Source organism: Gobius niger (assembly GCF_951799975.1).
Source record: "Gobius niger genome assembly, chromosome: 3".
NCBI classification, from domain to species: Eukaryota; Metazoa; Chordata; class Actinopteri; order Gobiiformes; family Gobiidae; genus Gobius; species Gobius niger.
Genome location: NC_136854.1, coordinates 39,191,370 through 39,209,014, shown reverse-complemented (window position 1 = coordinate 39,209,014; position 17,645 = coordinate 39,191,370). Strand labels below are relative to the sequence as shown.

General features: G+C 42.3%; 1 long non-coding RNA gene across 1 annotated transcript in view; it reads right to left on the bottom strand.

Annotated features, from left to right (window-relative positions):
* LOC306960932 overlaps positions 1–17,645 on the bottom strand; it is a 377,440-nt gene that overhangs the window by 269,457 nt on the left and 90,338 nt on the right. The window lies entirely within an intron of this gene.

Here is a 17,645-nt window from a genome sequence, read left to right as displayed (position 1 = left end):
ATATTTTTTTTTTTTTACTGAAGGGCTTTGGTGTGACATTGTCTATGGGCTGCCGTGGTCACATCATGTAGAAACTTTAGTGAACAAGAAAAAGCTCAGAGTCCTCATGTGCCCCTCTCAGTAGTCAGCCACACCAGGACAGCTTGGCTACACGGCTCTTTCTGCTAATTTCATTTTTGGAGAAGTAGCTGGATTTGATTTAGTTAAAACAAGCCCTGCGTGTGGCTCAACAGGTGAATAAGTGAGTGACTGAATAAGGATAAACCGCCACAGCTGCTCAGCTCATTTTCGGCATTACATGGCTAACGTGTCGGCGGAGGCTAATAGCTCATTCGGCGGTCCAAATTAAAACACAATCACCTAATAGGAGCACAGGGAGAGAGGCGGGCCCTAACAGGATTTATGAGAGAATGAAGTGTGATTGGATGTGAAGTTTGAATTAGAGGAAGCAGTGTGGTGTCAGGGTCTATGAAGGTGACTGAGTGGAGAAGGGAGCTGCAAACTCTCCCAGGACCACAGCTCATCCAAAAGCTGCCCATCAAATTAGTGCCATAGGTCGTTTCAATACTGTGGCTGGCAAAACAGCTCAATTATGTCACACCTCTAATGGCCTTGAACGCCCTTTAGTAAGCATAAACTGATGCGATATACGCTCCTATTGCTTTCTTATGAGCAATCATTCAATATGATGTTGACCACTTGCCTGTGTCAGGTAGTGTGTGATTGTTTAGAGATGTGCACTGTAGTGAAAATAGCCTCCTTCAGTCCCCGCATATCCTTACATAAAGCTTTGATTGTTTTTGATGAATAGTTTATATACATGCCCTTTCTGAAGCCACCCCTTCTTCTTCTTTCAGGGCCTATCTCACCGGAGAGAGTTGCGGAGACGTTGCAGATACTGCCAGTCATGGTTTGATTGCGTGCATACAAAGTGCCTATCTTACCGGCCTGGAGAAGTTGGAGACTAGAGTCGACGCTAGTCACGGAGATGTCTCCAATAGGTCCCCTGGCAATAAGGCGAGTCTCCAGGTAGTCTCGATGAAAACTAACAGGGTCTCTGCATGGTCTCAAAGGTCTACGCGGTCTCAAGCAGATGTGACAATGTTGTGAACACTATTGCTCAACCTGTGAGACGTTTCTGTGACGTCCCTGCAATGTCTCCGAGACCTGTTGGATACCAAGGAGAGCTCAAAGAGTCGTATGGAGTCTCTGAGATCTCCTTGGGACGTCACAGAAACGTCTCACAGGTTGAGGACAACAAGTAGTATTCGCGACACAACTGCTTGAGTCTTGGAGACCATGCAGAGACTATTGGTTTTCATCAAGACTACCTGGAGACTCGGCTTATCTCCAGGGGACCTAGTTTACAACTAGTCTCTAACTAGTCTCCAGGCCAGTGAGATAGGCCCTTTAGGTCACACACACCACTCACATAGCTAATTGGTAATCAGAAGAAGCTGTTACTCTTAAATTATTTCAAAGCTGCGCTAAGTAACTCTTGCCCCTGGAAGCCATAGGCGCAACTGCAGGTGTCGTAGCAAGTTGCGATTTTTTAACTTATTAATTGTCCGTGAGAGTAAATACTACACTGACAGAAAAGAAAAAGGGAGAGAGGGATATTGTACATCCAATTACACAATGGAAATATTTTTTTAACTCAAACTTGGCTGTAAATACTGTTTAAAGTGTCGCTAGCCCGGAGTTAGCTTTGCCCGTTAGCCTGTTAGCTTCTTCTTCGTGATTCAATTAGTGTGTATTAGTGTGGTCCGGTGGCAGTCAAGTTGCAATTGTGGTTTTCTGGCCAGAGACATCAGGGGGAGATGAAAGACCCTCCAATCATTCCATTAACACTTGTATTACCCCAAAGGGACTACGGAAAGGATTTATTAAGGTAAACAAGTTACTTAATACTGCTTTAAAGGGGCTGGAAGCAAGTTCGCCATTTTATACTCACTACTGCCACCTCAGGCCATATGTGTAACTGCACCTTCTATATTAAGCTCGTGCATGACGGCAATTCGGGCCGAAGTGACACATTTTTGAGTGACGTACAGGATTTTAGAGGCAGTTGTGGTGAACAGGTCTGAGCTCATTCTACACATTAGGACATGGCTGGAACATGTAGGGGGAGGAAAATACTTAATTTTAACATTTTTAAACTCCTTATAGCCCCTTTAAAGCCTGCAAGGTAATCAGTCATGTGAAACCAACTCTTCTGTAAACTGTGATGACAAGTAGCACCCTGTCTAAAGAATCTGCTTACGCCACGGAAAAGCAACCGTTCTGATCAGCCACACTCAAAAGTTTTGTTGAGATGATAGTTGTAGTATCGATTAGCGCTCTTTCTTGTTGGCACCTGTCCCATCCCGCGACACTTCCTCAGTATTTTAACTTGTGTTATTAAAGTTCCCCCGGGCCACAGTGAAAATGGCACTCGTTGGACCTGCCAATTGGTAAAAGGCTGCACTTATGAACAAAAAAAAAGAGGACCTTTTAAATTCTGCCTGTGCCCTACAATCACCACTGCACTCTTGCTTTCCTGTTCATGCCCAGGCCCAGTCGCCCTTCCAAAGCTTTTTTTTCCTCTTTTTTTTTTCACCCACAATGCATCTCTTCTATTGTGTGCGCCTGCAGTCGAGATCCATTTAGGCTCTTCGCTGTAATTTTTTAGGAGGACACATCCAGGTAGGTGGAATAGTAACAATTACAGAAATGGAAAGAGGTGTTGAGGAAGGACGGGGGAGAGTGGAGAGCTGATAAGAAAGCAGAAATAAGGAGGTAGTGTAACCTACAGTGAAAAGTGTGGTAATACATCATCTGCCAGAGTTAATAAAATCCTGCCACGCCAAGGCCTTAGATGGGACGGAAAGGTTAACTGGTGCTTCATATGAATGTTCGGCAACAAGCTCGGGTGGAGATTAGGGCCGGCTCGCGATATACAGGGACACACGGGGAGTCCTGGGAAGCACGCGGGAGTGCAATTTCGCAAAGATGCACTCGTATAGGGAAACAATGAGAAAAAAAGATGATGCCAGTTGAATGTAAATAAACACATTATGCAGGGTGCAAATAGAAATGGTAAGTGCGGTTACGTCAGCGCGGTTTCAATTCATGCAGAGCTGTGGAAATTAATATGAGCGTGATTGGTTCTGATGGAGGTTACACAGATCTATGAATTCATCTTCAGGGGTTGGTTTTGGTGAGGGGGTCGTTTATTGTTTTAGTTAGATCAATGAGCTGCATGAGTAAATGAATTAGGCTGCCAAAATACAGAATATCAATTACTTTTACAACTGAATTCCAGGTGAATGTTAACTGATCAAAATGTGTTGTTGCAATGATTTAATAAAAGAAAAGAAGATGATTAAAGCTTACAGTTAATCTAAGTAATGCAATATCTTTTCAGACTTTGTTATTCTGATTATTATCTGATTATTTCAGATCAGAACGTCTCTCATTGCAAAAATGTGTTTTAACTACTATTACTTAATCCAGTTTAAAAGATATAGGAGAGTAGAAAGTATTGATACATACTCCATACATACTCCAATAAATGATTGATAATAAGATGATCAAAGCCCCAACTTGACTGTAGCTTCATTAATAACAATGGCTTACACTTGTATTGCACTTGACAAGCCTGTGTCAGAAATTCCTCAAAGTACTACATAGTAGTCATTATTCATTCACTCCACACTCGATGGTGGTAAGCCACAGCCGCCCTGGGGCAGACTGTCCATTTACCACGTGGCTATGTTATGTGTTGTTCATATCCTGAACTCTTATTATGTCAGTGCCCTCTGCTGGACACATGTGGAAGTCTTTTTTTTTAATGTAATGCCCCCTAGTGGCTAGAATGAGCATTCTGGTTATTCTTTTAAAAATCATATCTCCGCACAGGAATGGGCCAGAGACTTACTTTTTTTTGTTTTTACATATTCTGGAATTTATGCTTAACAGGGCAGGGGCTGGATTAAATCATCTCGTGGGCCGGACCAGGCCCTCGGGCCGTATGTTTGACACCCCTGCTGTAACATGTAGTGAAATTAGCGTAAGAAGTATGAAGAAAAAATAAATAAATACACCACTGGTTACAGATGACAAATGACTTGGGTTGTAGTAAGTGTCTATAATGATGAGAATCTTCATTTATATTGTACATACGATATTTGAAAATACATATTTATGTCCTATTGAAAGTGTTTGAACTGATTCATCTTTCTTTCTTTTCCTGAAATGACTCCAGCCAATTTCTTTTCACATTTACTTACGTTTCAAACCAAAGAACGGCAAATCCTGTACACTCAGATTCCTCTTGTCTCTGCTTTTCTTTGCTTGTTGCGTTTGATTTCATTGTTCCTTTCTTCTTTCTCTCCCGGCGGCCAGCTCCATCCCTCTCTTCAACGCCTTATTTTCCTCTGCCCGAAGCGCACACGTCCCCTCCCACACTGCCTCTGTCTCTCTCTCTCTTTATTTATATCAATAAGCAAAAGTCATTCTTTCATCTTCCTCCACAAAAACAAACTCCACAGCTGCTGGTGGGAGAGGACCAGAGGAGGTAGAGGGGAGCACTGAGCAACACAGCTTCTCCAGCGGTCCATAAATTCAACTGTAGCCAGAGCTGGGAATATTACATAAAGTCTCCCTTGCTGAAAGACATAATTTGCCAGGCTGGAATCTTGGCTTGTTGTACCCCCTACACGCACACTGCATGTTGCTGTTAACACTCGGTTGGAGAAATCAAGCCATTCTTCCAACATTTACACAAAAGACTTGTGCGGGCAAAAAGCCTGTTGCATCAGCATTGTGTTCACTTAAAGCTTAGACCTTGGCTTCGAAACCCACAACCATGATCAGAAAAAAATAGAAGAAAAGAAAAAAAGAATACAATATGTGCAGTGGTAAAATGGAACAATAACAAAGATCCTATGTGCTACTATGCTATACTGAAAACAACACAGATGTGAGGTGAATACATTTCCTCTATGGCAGCAACAGGTCAAGAACATCCTGGAGGACTGTATATGTTTGGGCCACACAGTCGCTCAGCAGTGTCCTTTGGCTCAAACTGACTGTTGAACGAATTGAGAAATATTTGCTTTGTGAAAATCCTAAATACCGGCAAGCCAGCTGTAACTTCAGAGCAAATAACAGGAGGATTCCTGTGGTCATCGGTACAAAGAGCTGGAAAGAAATATGAGAAAATGTCATTTATGTGTCAGTAATTGTGTTGGAGATGAATTACATGTCATGTTAGAGTGTACAATGAGATACTGGCATTTAGAGAAGAATATCTGCCGAAGTATTATCCATCCATGTTTTAAATTGGTGCTTTTGTGAGTGAGAGCGTGAATGAGTGAGTGTGAGGGCGTGCGTGTGAATGTGAGTGAATGTGTGCACGAGTGAGTGTGTAAGTGACTAAGTGCGTGTGTGAATGAGTGAGTGCATGTGTGAATGCGTGTGTGAATGCATAAGTGAGTGAGTGCATATGTGAATGCATGCCTGAGTGTGTGAGTAAGTGCGTGTGTGAATGAGTGAGTGCATCTGTGAATGCAAAAGTGAGTGAGTGCATGTGTGAATGTGTGTGTGAATGCATAAGTGAGTGAGTGCATGTGTGAATGTGTGTGTGAATGCATAAGTGAGTGAGTGCATGTGTGAATGCGTGTGTGAATGCATACGTGAGTGAGTGCATGTGTGAATGTGTGTGTGAATGCATAAGTGAGTGAGTGCATGTGTGAATGCATGCCTGAGTGTGTGAGTAAGCGCGTGTGTGAATGAGTGAGTGCATCTGTGAATGTGTGTGTGAATGCAAAAGTGAGTGAGTGCATGTGTGAATGCGTGTGTGAATGCATAAGTGAGTGAGTGCATGTGTGAATGCGTGTGTGAATGCATAAGTGAGTGAGTGCATGTGTGAATGCGTGTGTGAATGCATACGTGAGTGAGTGCATGTGTGAATGTGTGTGTGAATGCATAAGTGAGTGAGTGCATGTGTGAATGCATGCCTGAGTGTGTGAGTAAGCGCGTGTGTGAATGAGTGAGTGCATCTGTGAATGTGTGTGTGAATGCATAAGTGAGTGAGTGCATGTGTGAATGCGTGTGTGAATGCATAAGTGAGTGAGCGCATGTGTGAATGTGTGTGTGAATGCATAAGTGAGTGAGTGCATGTGTGAATGTGTGTGTGAATGCATAAGTGAGTGAGTGCATGTGTGAATGCGTGTGTGAATGCATACGTGAGTGAGTGCATGTGTGAATGTGTGTGTGAATGCATAAGTGAGTGAGTGCATGTGTGAATGCATGCCTGAGTGTGTGAGTAAGCGCGTGTGTGAATGAGTGAGTGCATCTGTGAATGTGTGTGTGAATGCATAAGTGAGTGAGTGCATGTGTGAATGTGTGTGTGAATGCATAAGTGAGTGAGTGCATGTGTGAATGCGTGTGTGAATGCATAAGTGAGTGAGTGCATGTGTGAATGTGTGTCTGAATGCATAAGTGAGTGAGCGCATGTGGGAATACATGCCTGAGTGTGTGAGTAAGTGCGTGTGTGAATGAGTGAGTGCATCTGTGAATGCAAAAGTGAGTGAGTGCATGTGTGAATGCGTGTGTGAATGCATAAGTGAGTGAGTGCATGTGTGAATGCGTGTGTGAATGCATAAGTGAGTGAGTGCATGTGTGAATGTGTGTGTGAATGCATAAGTGAGTGAGCGCATGTGTGAATGCGTGTGTGAATGCATAAGTGAGTGAGTGCATGTGTGAATGCGTGTGTGAATGCATAAGTGAGTGAGTGCATGTGTGAATGTGTGTGTGAATGCATAAGTGAGTGAGCGCATGTGGGAATACATGCCTGAGTGTGTGAGTAAGTGCGTGTGTGAATGAGTGAGTGAATGCATAAGTGAGTGAGTGCGTGTGTGAATGAGTGAGTGCATCTGTGAATGCAAAAGTGAGTGAGTGCATGTGTGAATGCGTGTGTGAATGCATAAGTGAGTGAGTGCATGTGTGAATGTGTGTGTGAATGCATAAGTGAGTAAGTGCGTGTGTGAATGAGTGAGTGCATCTGTGAATGCATAAGTGAGTGAGTGCGTCAGTGAGTGTGTGAGTGAGTGCATGTGTCAATGGGTGAGTGTGAGTGAATGCGTGAGTGAATGCATGAGTGATTATGTGAGTGAATAAGTGAGTGTGAGTCTGAATGAGTGAGTGAGTGCATGTGTAAATGCATACGTGAGTGAGTGAGTGCTTGTGTGAATGCATAAGTGAGTGAGTGAGTGAGTGCATGTGTGAATACATAAGTGAGTGAGTGAGTGAGTGAGTGAGTGAGAAAGTGAGTGAGTGCATGTGGAAATGCATAAGTGAGTGAGTGAGTGAATGAGTGAGTGAGTGAGAAAGTGAGTGAGTGCATTTGTGAATGCGTGAGTGAGTGAGTGAGTGAGTGAGTGAATGAGTGAGTGAGTGAGTGAGTGAGAAAGTGAGTGAGTGCATGTGGAAATGCATAAGTGAGTGAGTGAGTGAGTGAGTGAGTGAATGAGTGAGTGAGTGAGTGAGTGAGTGAGTGAGTGAGTGAGAAAGTGAGTGAGTGCATGTGGAAATGCATAAGTGAGTGAGTGAGTGAGTGAGTGAGTGAGTGAATGAGTGAGTGAGTGAGAAAGTGAGTGAGTGCATTTGTGAATGCGTGAGTGAGTGAGTGAGTGAGTGAATGAGTGAGTGAGTGAGAAAGTGAGTGAATGAGTGAGTGAGTGAGAAAGTGAGTGAGTGCATGTGGAAATGCATAAGTGAGTGAGTGAATGAATGAGTGAGTGAGTGAGTGAGTGAGTGAGTGAGTGAGTGAGTGAGTGAGAAAGTGAGTGAGTGCATGTGGAAATGCATAAGTGAGTGAGTGAGTGAGTGAGTGAGTGAGTGAATGAGTGAGTGAGTGAGAAAGTGAGTGAGTGCATGTGTGAATGCATAAGTGAGTGAGTAAGAAAGTGAGTGAGTGCATGTGGAAATGCATGAGTGAGTGAGTAAATAAGTGAGTGAGTGAGAAAGTGAGTGAGTGCATGAGTGAATGAGTGAGTGAGTGAGAAAGTGAGTGAGTGCATGTGGAAATGCATGAGTGAGTGAGTGAGTGAATGAGTGAGTGAGAAAGTGAGTGAGTGCATTTGTGAATGCGTGAGTGAGTGAGTGAGTGAGTGAGTGAGTGAATGAGTGAGTGAGTGAGTGAGTGAGTGAGTGAGTGAGTGAGTGAGTGAGTGAGTGAGTGAGTGCATGTGGAAACACATAAGTGAGTGAGTGAGTGAGAATATTGTTGAAAGGAGCCAATGGTTCAGATCAGCCTCACTTCACCACTTCATCACATCACTTTCAGACGCTTGTCAACCTTGTAAATGGCGTCACAAAAAACGTATTAATAATTTCTTTTGTGCTTTTATTGTCCATGGTCTTAACAAAAAAGAAAACCGTCCATAACTCACTTATTGAGTTATTCCATTAATTTGTCACATTGTCATGCGTTTCCAGCACTCAGCGCACACTGTGGGATTTCATAAAGCTTCTTACTTGGTTTTCAGATGTGAATATGTTGGAAAAAAAAGTCCAGCAAGGCAAAAGGCGCATGACTAATACGACTTTCAATTACGAAAATGTATCAGTTCCGTCAAATCAGCATAATGATAATACACTTTACATGGAATAGTGATAAACAACATGTGGGTGAGCTTTGAGAAGTTTTTAGGAAATCATTAGTTTATAGCGACAGTATTTTGGATTGTATTAAAACTACACATACTGTATATGATAAAATACCGGAGGTAGGAGGTCAGAAATGCAATATACTGTAGCGCAGCTTGTTTAGATTCAGTGTAGACGGCGCGAGCTTTTATTAAAGAAGAGATACTTATCCTCTGTGTTATGGAAGGATGCACAGATATCACCTCTTCTTTCACTAACACCACGTACAGGGAAGGGAATTTTAACTCCCACCGTTGGAGAAGAACAGACAGGATTCAGTAATTTGCTATATGGTCCTATAGCAGGAAAGGTCTGGTTATTATTTATTATTGATAAAAGAAAGAGAGTGGGAGTCTTAGTAAAACTTGGCAGCCATTGCAACAAGGGATGTTTCTCTTTGTTGTGAGTCTCTGCAGCTCTAAACTATCATTTATTTCATCCTCCACACATCTATTTCCCAAGTAAGATTATTATACAGCCTCAGCATGCCCATAATCATATTTAATTTCTATTACTGTAAATAGAAATGTATGCTAAGTAATATATTAAGACTCTCTTCAAATGCACAACGTACTTATGTCAGCAAGTGGTAATGATTGGAATTAGAAGAAGTAGAAGCAGATGGACCATTGAAAATATTGTACTTAATATGTATATTTGCCGTATATTTCTCTCCTCTGAAATGAAATTACAACTATAATGGTGTGAAGTTGTTGAAAAACCTGAAATCACGTAAATAGAACACATTCAGTGTTCAGTATAACTTGCAGAGCGCTTGGCAGTCCCTAAAGCGTTCTTATATAAACGCTAACACAACATTAAACAATATACTCACTATGTAACACTATTTAAACAGATAAATTAAATAGGTTTCCCCGTCGGTGATATTATGATTTATCTCTTGCCTCTCGTGAACAGGATGGAGATGATTAATGTTCTTATATTGCAGAGAGATTTTGTACTTGCTTCAATGCTACTGGGGATAGGATGCTTTTCTTTAAAGAGCGCATGTAAACAGTGTATTTAGCTCATATTAACTATGTATAAGAAGCCATACCACCCATTGCTTAGCTGTGAATAATCCATGGACCGTAAAAGGCTCAGAGTTTAGCACTACTTGTGGGTGTACTGTATATTTAGTTTTCTTGCAGAGAGGCCGATGTGTGACACGTCACTGAGAAGTGCTACATGCAGGACTGTATGTACAATAACACTGTGTAACTGGCAACATCACACGTTCATCTGCAGTTGTACTCCAGAAATGTTTTTTTTTTTGTGTGTTAAAGGAATAGGCCACTGTTTTTCGTCCCTTAGCAAAGACGAGTTGATGCGTAACTGTCTGTTTTTTGTGCGAGTGCTCAGTCACGCAAATAGACCAAAGATGTTGTTAGCATTTGGCCTCTCCCAGCATGTCCCTATAGCTCCAAACGGGGGTGGAGTTAGAAGCGACAAAGCTCTTCCATGTTTTCCCAATTTAAATACAGTTATGTGAAAAGTTACACGATCCAAGTATAGTTACACAAAATTAAACATGTCGATTTTCTAAGTCAGGGGTGTCCAAAGTGCGGCTCAGGGGCCAAATGCGGCCCTCAGACCCATTTTCGGTGGCCCTCAGGCCTCTTGTTGAATTGGCACACATCATGAGAGATGGTACTTTTTATGACAAGGTTCATAGTTCTTCACAATCAATCCTCTTTTATTGTGGGAAAGAGCTGGTTTTAAGGGTCCAAGCTCAACTAAAGATATGGGACATGACTTAAAAAACACACTGAAAGCTCTCAGTTGAAGTTTTCACCACATTGACCGCTAATCTGTGGCCCTCGACACCATATACATCAATATGTGGCCCTCGATGAAAACAGTTTGGACACCCCCGTTCTAAGTGGACAAAAAGGGGAACTATATTGTATGGCGTAATAATACCTTAGGAGCACTTCGACTTTACTGCGTGGTCGTCGAATTGCTCCCTAAATAGGGAAAACGTGGAAGTGCTTGGTCGCTTCCAACTTCACCCCAGTTTGGAGCTAGGAATACATTGGGAGAGGCCAAATGCTAACAACATCTTTGGTCGTTTTGCGTGACTGAGGGAACACACAAAGACAAGACAGATACGTATCAACTTACCTATAAGCTAAGGTATGTAAAAACGGTGGCCTATTCCTTTAAAGTGTCTGTCATAATGCATACATATTATTTTTTGTAAAGTTCCTCCTTCCCAGATCTCAGCAACTAATCAGAGTCTAGGATCCTCCTGTGTTGACCAATGAGACGAGCTTTACCTGTGAACCAGCCTGTCCGGTCCAATCAGGAGGTGGGGGAGGAGCTTTGATTGTTTACTTTTGTAAATTCTGTTCCTCATCTCCTCATTTTGCAAACTGACGGACTTTCTGGTTAAAGAGGGGAAGAATTTCATTGTTTACTTTAAAGTTTCACTCTATCTCTCCACACTTTGCAAACTTACAGACCATCACTTTAAAGGAACAGGTCACCGTTTTTACATACAAGGATATGTTCATACCTGAGCTTAGACGAGGTGATACATACCTGTCTGGTCTGACTTTGTTAGCATTTGGCCCCTCCCAGTATATTCCTATAGCTCCAAACGGGGGTGAAGTTGAAAGCGACCACGCTCTCCCACGGGCACAAAGACCAGACCGCTACGCATCAACCCGCCTAAGCTCAGGTAAGAACATATCTCAGTATGGAAAAAAGGTGGCAATTTTTCTGTACAATTGGAGATATGTACTAATTCATTTCTCCTCTCACTCGTATCTATATTCAGCAATAATAGGAAGTAAACGTACTGTCAACAATTTCCTCTCCTTTGTCATTAGCTGTAAATGAGATTTCATTTCCTCTACTGCAGGAGTAGGAAATTGATAGAGGTTATTGCAGTGTGTTTTGCCTTACAGCCCGAGGCCCTACAGGACACTAGCTGAGTCAGATGACATGAGTTTAACTAATAAAATCAAAGCAGTCAATGTACATTCTGGGTGAGTCAGGGCAAAATCTGCAGCAACCAACAATACAGTGTGGCGGCCACATCCCCATAAGTCTGCACACTCAAAGGAGATGTGCTAAACAAAATCTGCTTAGCACTTGAATGAGGAGCAAATACTAATTACTTTACTTTTACCAAAACCATTTACCATTTGCCCCATTGGCGTTGAATGATAGGCCAGTTGTAGAGGATCATTTCCCCATGGGGAGTATAAAGTAGCACAACCTTCTTTATAAGCTTATCAAAGCCCTACAATAAGTGGACCATTATTCTTTCACTTCCCACACTTGCAGGCAATCAGCAGTCACTCACCCACCACATCCACATATTCCCAAATGAATATTAAGAAAAAGGAAAAGTTTCTGGCATGAGAGTTGAATGCACTGGTAAAAGCTGAGCCCGGACCACCAACATTTGTGTTTGCGAAATCATGCCTTCTTAGATCCACCTACCGCCTTTACACTATGTATAACTGTACTGCCTCACAAGGAAGCTAAACTGTTGGACAAAAGCGTATTTTTGTTGTGATAAACTAAAAGCTTTTGCACTCACAGCTGGTTTGACTCTGGCTCTGTGGTTGGGATCCCACTCGTCTCTGCCTGCGTCTCTGTTGTCTGTAGCCGAGCAGCTGCAGCTCAGTCATATATTACCCACTGCTGATCGCATCAAAGCTTTATTGTGCTTTATTGTAGAGGCCCACCAGATCTGGCGCAAACCCCAGTGAGACGGCCAACTCAAGTCAAGCCGCCTGCCTACTGTGACTTTGTGTGTGTCTGATTCCAAGTCAATGGAGCCGATATAGCAAATGATTAAACTGTTTTTTTTTTCATAATGCCATAGTGAACAAAAGGATGTGTTTGGATACTTTAAGAAAAATGTACAATAGGTGAAGGGAGAACAGAAAGTGTTCTTATGGCTCATTTACACTGAGTAACAATAGGAATGAAATACATTTAATCTGGTGGTTTAGACCAGTCTGTCAGGCATACGTCTTGGGCTCTACTGCAGGAAAATGCACCTGGCCTTTTCTCACGAGTTTGTTTATCCTGCATAATGAGCCATGTGCCCGACAAAAGGGAAAAAACACGGGATAATCGTCTAGTTTAATATTAATGTCAAGGCGGAACTGCTTTTCCGTGTTTCTGTGGGGCTATAAAAAGTGTAACACCAGGCCAAACAAACTTTTTTGCGTGTTTCTTCTGCACATTCGAATTGAGCGAGCTGAAGCCGGGTCTCGCTACCGTCACTGGGCCGAGACCCGTCGCACGGCTCGGCTTTCTTATTCTCTCACACGGACTCGCTACAATTCGATCCTCCGGGGACCGAGAGCACAGCTTCAGATGTTGGATATGAGGATGGTGATGATAGAGTACAGAGAGCATGGAAGGAGGAGAGAGGAGGAGGAGACAGGCGGAGGAGGAGAGAGGAGTAAAGAGACAGGCGGAGGAGGAGAGAGGAGTAAAGAGACAAGCCGAGCAGGAGAGAGGGAGAGGACACAGACCAAAACACTAAGCCTGTGGGAACCCAGGATGCTGAGGGTGCTGCAGCATCCCCTGGTGGATAGTTGGTACATTGTAGGCAATATTAATAAATCAGAATCAGAATACTTTTATGGCCATTGTTTGCGAACAGGTTCACAAATAGACATTTGTCTTAGAAATAAGCACAGACAAAGCATTTTAGGGGGAACAATCTTGTCCCTCAGCACCCCCTAACCAAAATATGTTCCCACGGCTCTGATAAACACACAAGCAAGTTCAAATCTAAAGTTAAAGTTATACTTTATTAATCTCCGTAGAGAAATCTCTGTAGAGAATTTGTTCTTTGCATTTGACCCATCCTCAACGTTGCCAGGCGACCTGTAGGAGCAGTGAGCTGCCAGCATGGGCTAGTGCTCGGGGACCCATCTCCATGATGTGGAGCCAGGCTGGTGGTCAGAAACAACTGGCTGGAGGATCAACCTATTAACCTACCTACAAAAAGTACTATACCTACAAGCAGTGACAGTGGTAAAGTAAAGCAAAGTGAAGTATTCTCTTTGTTATTATGAAATTGTACAACAAAATGATCAGATGGAAGCAAAGTCACATTGACTTGGCGCAGCGACATTATGTGCCGACTCAACCAGCATGTTTTTAAGGTCGAAAAAAAAAGCACCAGAAGGAAACCACAGCAGGCACCAGGGGAAAACGAAAACTATTCACAGTAGGGTTCTGCCCGACCAGGACCGTCTTCCTATGCAGCAAGAGCACTAACCACTAAGCCACCTTGCAAACCCAAAGCGTAGTTGATTTCGAGTACCATCATGTCCTTTGGTGATGTCTCTAGCTACCACCAATTATCAAATACAGATCTTCTAAAATAACCACTACTACAATCATTCTGGTCATTACAATTCCAATTGCTACAGCCCAGAGGCGAGCGTGTTGATAAAAGAAAGTTTACAATCAGCCAACATAAATTATGCTTCAGAGAACTACATGCGTTTGCCTTCTGTGCATTAAACAGTGTGAAATTATAGCGCCACCGTCTCCTTCTTCACACCTTGTCCCTGATACAGAAATTCCACTTTTTTTTCTCCAGCGGAAGATGCATAATCAAACAAAATAAAAGAAAGGCAAGGCTTTTTTTTTCTCCTACACTTCCAATAAAAACCCCAAGTCTTGTGAGACATTGTGCTGTATTTCCACTGTGGTCTTGAGGACCTCATTAACCGCATGTTAACATGTCCTGCATGAGGTGATGACAATGGGGCTGAGTTCTGTCGTTGTTAAAAATAACATTTATGGCGGAATAGGTTGTGTTTATGCTGCTATGTATTATGTCTGTTTGAGGCTCCAATGCCATGTTGTCAACGTATAAAAGAAATTCAGAATTAAGCAGCGCTAATGATTGTTTAACCAACTCCGACTTCCACCAAACTCTGTCTGCCCTTACACTGCATGTACCTGCAGTTGTTCACAGCCGACACTGAGGCTCCCAGCACTTAGAAAACACACACAGGCTCCCACAGTATTTTTCATATAACCTTTCAGAGGCTTATTAATATGCCTTGTCGCTGAAAGGCAGGAAAAGAAAATGTCGCATTTAAATTTCACCAATGATGAAACAGCTGTGCGTTTCCATTTTGTGTCTACGTCCATGATGTTCGCCGGTGTTGCACGACGCAGTATCACATGACTCTGCGGTGAAAAGGACAATGCCGGATCTCAATCTGAGCACGTACTTCTCCCAAACCTGACATTTCAACTCCTTGCTCTAATCTTGTGTCTATAGCAAAGTGCCAAGTGAGCTACAACTAGTGAAGATCCTCATTTCTCTGATTCAGCAGCTATCTTTGAATTAGCACTGCTTTTCTTTTTTTTTTCTTGTCAATGAAGTTTGGTCAAACTTTTGTGTGGAGTTCAATTTACCTCGACTCACCTCGTCTCCTCCATTTTTAACTCGCTCTGTCCTGCCGATGAGCAGAAACCGAACTCTGCCCCTGTGCTCAGCTCAAACCCTGGAAACTCATCTGCCTCTAAATCTCAGACCACCAAGGGCCACTGTGGTCTGTCTATCAGTTGAGTTGGCATAAGGCCGGGCGCATTGGGAGAGGGCAAGCTATAAGCTATATGAATGAGTTGGGGAAACTTTGCAGTATTTGAAATAGTGTCACTGCCTCTGCCGGGCCCGGGCCCCTGCCCTGCCAGTTGATATGATAGAGCTGCTGTTTCAATATGTGCCACAGACACAGGTTTCCTATAGCACAGTGGTGCGACTGTTAGCTGTCTCAAAGAAACTATAGGATTCTCGGGCGGGGCGTGACTTGTCTGTGCGGAGTTTTAATGTTTTCATTGTTTCTGGATGGGTTTCCACCGGGGGCTTGAGTTTCCATCGACTCAAAATGTGTATAGAAGGACTCTGTTTAGGTGCATCGGTTTTAATTTTGAAAACATGACTTATTTAGATGGATAACATCAGTTGTAAGTAATAATCATCATTTTATTTCAGTGAAGCAGCAATTTAACAAAAAAATGTTGGTCAGAAAATATATTTTGTATTTATTTTTTAAGCTACTGACAGGTTCCGTAGATAGGGGGCGTGGCTTCGCCAGGGGGAAAATAGAATCTTTAGAGAAACACAATTTTTCACTTTTTTTGCCATTTTCTGGTGGAATACAAACTTATTTATCACACATAAATAAAGTCAAGCGTAAATCGGGCCCATGAGGATATTTTCTCACAGCAGATTGCTCAGACGAAGTGAAAAAACGGCAGTCATAGCAAGCGCTAGCTAGCGATAGCATTAGCACAATGCTAACATGTACCATCATGTTAGCATTCTCTGTTATTTTTATGTATTTATGGGCTGTTGAACCACTTTGCTCCTCTCCATGTCTTTGTATTTTTATTTAGTACAAAACTAATTCAGCATTTGTTAATAGTAGTTTTTGAATAATTAGAGAAAGTTTAGATTTTTCCAAAATTGTTTTCCCCCTTAATTGTTTTCAAAAATGTTTTTATATTATATTAGTATATATACTGTATGTACCTCAGGTCATACGTGTAACTGCACTTTCTATATTAAGCTCGTGCATGACGGCAATTCGACCCGAAGTAACACCTTTTTGAGTGACAGTGCAGGATTTTAGAGGCAGTTGTGGTGAACAGGTCTGAGCTCATTCTACAAATTAAGACATTGTTGGAACATGTAGGGGAAGGAAAATACTTAGTTTTAACATTTTTAAACTCTGTATAGTCCCTCTAAAGGGTGGATCACAACAAAAAAGTCCACAATACAAACTGCAAAATTCAAATTAATAACATAGTGCACAAACATGGTTAATTGGGATTTATTTGGTTCAGTGATAACACCTTCGAAGTTAAACCGTGGGAATAAAACAAAAAACATGTAATTACATAGTCACTGTAGCCAAGAGGTTTTGACTCACTGTAAGCACTTGGCTATTGTGCAGAACTACTCACTTAGAGCACATTCAACAAACAAAAGCATAGCTTCAGTCTGCCGTATCTTTACTAAACCTGGGCCTTCTTATTATCCATGATGGTCCACAGTGGGAGCTGCTGAGGAAGATGAATGGCATATCGCCGCAGCACTGCGCTTGTGCAGAGGGAGCACAGGTGTTGGCTGCAGGGCTCACCTCCTTAATGGCATCGGGCTCTGCAGCTGTTTACACATGTGTATCAGGCCCACATCACAGTCAGAGCTGCTTCACTTATCAACGTTAGTTCTTTCGGCACTAGACAACCAGAAAATAGTTGAAATGGTAACAGTTTTTTACCAACCATGGTTAGTAGCAGTGATCCCAACAAGGATGTTATTTTGTATCAAGCAATTTGTTAATACACATAAAAAAACATGGAACACTTTATTTTGGTGGAGCCCTGCATGATTTCACTTGTTTTTATTTTTTTCTATTTGCTTGAAGTCAAGTAAGGAAGTGTGTGTGTAAGCTCTCAGTCGTACAGGAGTTGTCCATATTCAACGAAACGTTCCAGACTTCAACTACTGAGTACAGAAGATGACTCAAAGACCTTCATTGAAGTACTTAAGTAAGGAAGAAAGTAAGGCCATATTTGTCATTGTTCAATTGACTCTGCATAACAACGCCGCCCAAGAAGTGACTTCCTGTTTCGATCCAGCACGCCAAAATAAAAGCACACAGCTCGTCTCATTGATTAGTTCAGCAGGTACTTGCAATATTACAAGAATATAATAAAATACAAATATTTTAAGTGTTTTGTCTGTTAATAGCTAGGCAGAAAGAACATTGAACTGCTGAACTAATGAACTAATGAATAAGATGGTGCTTTTATTTTGGCATGCTGGATCGAAACAGGAAGTCACTTCTTGGGCGGCGCTGTTATGATTTGAAGTTATGCACAGAGTCGATTGTAAAACAAAATTGCCTTCAGGTGTTGGCCGACTGAGCGCACCGCCGTTGTGG